The sequence below is a fragment of the Camellia sinensis genome, chromosome 5, assembly GCF_055761805.1.
Source record: "Camellia sinensis isolate YWXY chromosome 5, ASM5576180v1, whole genome shotgun sequence".
Classification (NCBI taxonomy): Eukaryota; Viridiplantae; Streptophyta; class Magnoliopsida; order Ericales; family Theaceae; genus Camellia; species Camellia sinensis.
Genome location: NC_138965.1, coordinates 132,006,514 through 132,010,760, shown reverse-complemented (window position 1 = coordinate 132,010,760; position 4,247 = coordinate 132,006,514).

The window sequence follows — 4,247 nt, the reverse complement described above, 5'->3', positions numbered from 1 at the left end:
AAAATTACAAAAAATACAAAAACATTAAACATTAATATTCAAAAAAAATGTCTAACATGTAAAAAATAAAAATTAAAATTAAAATTAAAATAATATAAAATTATGTTTTTTACTTAACAAAAATACAAAAAAATAAAACATTAATGTTCAAAAAAAATGCCCAACATGTAAAAAAATAAATAAATAAATAAAAATAGTCTGGCGAACTATTTTCTAATACTAAGTCTCAAGCCTCTATCCTAACCCTCTCTCCAAGGCCCATCCTAATTCGAAGGGGATTATGAATCTCCTCTCCATCTCCCAAAACAAACACAATATTAATAAGTCGCACCTCAATCCCAATCACAATCCTTCCTCTATCTCCCAAAACAAACGGAGCCTTTGATCCCAACATTCCAAACCCTATATCTTCCAACCACCACCTCTAGCAGTTGCTCCATCTCTAGCAACCGCTCCATCTCCGGTAGCCACTACTGCAAACTTTGGCTTTCAACCCCCAATCCCATCTACCCCTTCCTCTTCCTTCTAGTGACCCTCTCCACCGTCACTATTGTTTGGCCACCGCCAATCAATCCTTCTCTGTCTCACCTCACCACCTCTAACACTTCTCCGGCAGCCTTCAAAAGTCGCCTCATCGCTACCCACTTCCTTCTTTCAAATATGAAAATCATAGATTTTTATCTTTCTTTCTCTTGCTCTCTCTCAGATCTAAGGTTACGAAATGGCAATGGCAACAATCGCAGAGGTAGGAGTGGTGGTTACGGGCTAGGAAGGCGACAACACAATAGATATAGGAGCTGATTGTTAGGAACAACCGCCAAAGATGGTAACGGGGTTGGAGAAGGTAATCGGAGATGGAAGATATTGTGGCAGACAGTGGTGTTGTGGTGGTGAGATGAATGGGGTGACATTGACGAGGCAGTGGTGTTGTGCTGGTGAGGTGAGTAGGGTGGCGTCAGCGCAGACGTCGGTGAGAGAGATAACTAGGGTTTAGAGAAAGTAAGGTTAAAAAAATTTATAGTTTTGTGTCTACTTTGGTAATTTGATATGAGAATAAAATTGTAATAAAAAAAATTAAAAAAATGAAAAAGTCGTGTGTAATGAGATAAAATTATGGTGTAAGTAGAATTATCCAAAAACAAAAAGGACTAAATGGAACAAAAGCCTTTTCAATAAGACTTTTAGGTAATTAACCTAAATATGAGAATTGATTTGATTTTTGAATTACCTGATAACAAAACCAATCCGAATCTTAGAGACTTCATGAAAGAAAAATATCAAGAAACATATATACCTTTTACGTGGGACTCACTACAACCATCTCCCACTCTCTCCACCACCACCTGCTTTCTCTCCATACATATACAAAATATCTACTTTTTACCTTCTTGAATTTGATAGATAGACTTGAAGCAATTAAGTTAGGACTTTGGATGTATTGGGTTTGTTTGGTTGAGATACTTTTTCATTGATAGCTCTTCCCAGACTGAACTTGAGTGGCCTGGTTTGGTTGGAAAAACTTTTACACTCAGCAACACCTACCCATCTGTCTCTCTCTCTCGCTCTCAACATTTGGGATTCGGATAGGACAAGGCTACAATTTTGGAATTGTTACGTTACGTTGTGTTTGGTTCATGAATTTGGTTTTGATAGAGATTTATAAGAAAAAAAAGTTTAACAGTAGGTAAAATGCGAGTGAAATATAACTATATTTCACATACATTTTTCCTTTCTCTTTTTCTTTCTCTTTCTAAATCCCCGCCCAAATTTATGAACTAAACATAGTCTTAAAATGCTAACTTAGCTGGTGGGATTCTCACTAGATTTGGAAAGAAAATGATTTTGGGTTTGAGTCGCTCTGTAAAAGCGATGTGATTTTCATCCTCTTTTGCTCTTAGTTTATGCTTGCTAAGACCCTATTAGTTTTGGAGTCTTAAGCTAGCGTCTTTGATTTTCCTTGTACTGACCTTGCTTTGTCAAGATTCAATCTAAGCCTTTCATGTCCAACTTCTCAACAAATAAGAGCTCCTTTAATCAGACAGAGAGAATTTTTAGTCACTCCTTTTTTATGTAGCAAGAAAAAAGGAGACATATATGAGAGGCCAATAATCCACCCTATTTTTCTGGTATAGTGGTCACAATGGGGTCATCTCTACTTTCCTTTTGGCTTTTGGCACTTTGATTTTTGGAAGGTTTAGAGAGGGTAAGTGGGGACTAGTCTACAACTACTACAATGGATTTTAGACACAAATCACATTCTTTTCAAGTGATAGATACCTCTCTACACATAAAAGGATGATAGCAATCCATGAAAGGATGATAGCAATCCATGAAAAACCCACCTTGCATTTCTACACTCTTCATCACCCCCCCCCCCCCCCCCTCTCAATCGAAACATTATTCAATATTTTCAGAATACCACATGTCTATAATCCTATCCAATCATTATTCATTATATCCCTTCATGTCTCTCAATCACCCAATACAATACCCCATCTACCTACCTTCTCTACCAACCATAATACTATGAAGTACCACGTGTCTATATTCCTAAATTACTGAATAATTACCCACGAATCACATATTTTTCCTAATTATAAAATATATATATATACATAACTTTTTAGTCACTAATAAAAGTCATAATATTCATAATATAATTATAAAGAGCTGAAATTAATTTCTTACAATCTGTCCTTATAATTACACCACAATAATTAGTAACTACTACCAAAAAAAATTGCTTGGTTCCATTTTTCCAAAAACACTTTTCAAAAAATTCTATTTTCTTATTTTTCGTGTTTTTTTTATTTTTACTCAATTTTTTTAATATTTTAAGCAATTTTTTTACTTTTTAAACACATCTAACATAAATACACCTAAAAAGTAAAAAAATTGTAAAAAAAATCTTTTAAAAATTCACTAAATACCAAAAATATTTTTTAAAAAATATAAGAATTCAGTATATTTTTTATATTTTTATGTATTTATTAATTTTTTTAAATATTTTTTCACAAATTTTTTACTTTTTAGATACATCTAAGTAAAGTACATCTAAAAAAGTAAAAAAAATATTTAAAATTTTAAAAATATTCACTAAAAACAAAAAAAAATACGAAAATCAAAAAATTCAATTTTAAAAAATTTAATCCAAAAAATTCAAACCAAACACACCGATTAACTTTCTGAAAAAACACATTGTAGCATTTTCCTATATCCATATTTCGTGTATGAGAGAGAGAGAGGGAGACCCACTACTTCAAAGTGGAAATATGGTGCCACAAGAGTAGAAGAAAGCAACCCCCCACCCCCAAAACACCACTATTATTAGAAACACAATCCATTCTCTCAATTACTTCTATAGATTTTATTCTCCCTCGTTAATGATTCATGTACTTTGATTGAGGGAAAATGTAAAGTTTTGGGCTCTTGTTTGTGCTTCATCTATCGTCTATCAATAACAACATTTGCAAGCATATGTATACATACATATATATGGCAGGAGATCTTTTATCCTCAAAATCTATCTCAATGTCTCTAATACACTCGCACAATCATACCTCCCAACTTTTTGTATTTTGAGATGTCTGCCATATCGTTTGTCACCAGTCAACAATGCATGGTAGCCTTCGTCTCATTGTTACTCTAGAACTCTAGATGGTAAAAACGTTATTAACTGAGCTTTAGCCGGAGCAAGAACGAAGGTACACATCTATTTTTTCGGACTGAATTGCTAGAATTGGAACATTGGACTTGACGAGGTATTGGGTGCTGAATCATAGAACACCAAAAATTGTAGTATCTTATCCTTCATGACATAAGATTGAAATATCCAAACTTTCCCCTTTGGATATATATATATATATATACACATATATGACAACCATCTAACACTTCATTTTAATTTGGTGAGCGAAATGCCACCTTTTCCACAAGGAATTAAAACTCAAAAAACAAAACTTCTCCGATGAAATGATGGTAATTTTGATAAAATAATTTTTTGGCAACATCAAAAATTTTGGTCCTCTCTTTTCTTTTCTTTCTCTCTCTTTTTCTTCTTTCCATCTTTTTTTTTTTTTTTTTTTAAATTTCACATTCATTTACTATGATTTATTATGATTGCTATATAGTTTTAGATTGATTTATGGTGGAGTTCCTACAAACAATTCCATAAAGTTTCAACAAGCCCCAACCCATTCAAAAACAAGTTCTGTACCAACTGTAGAAATCCAAACCTCCACTCAAAC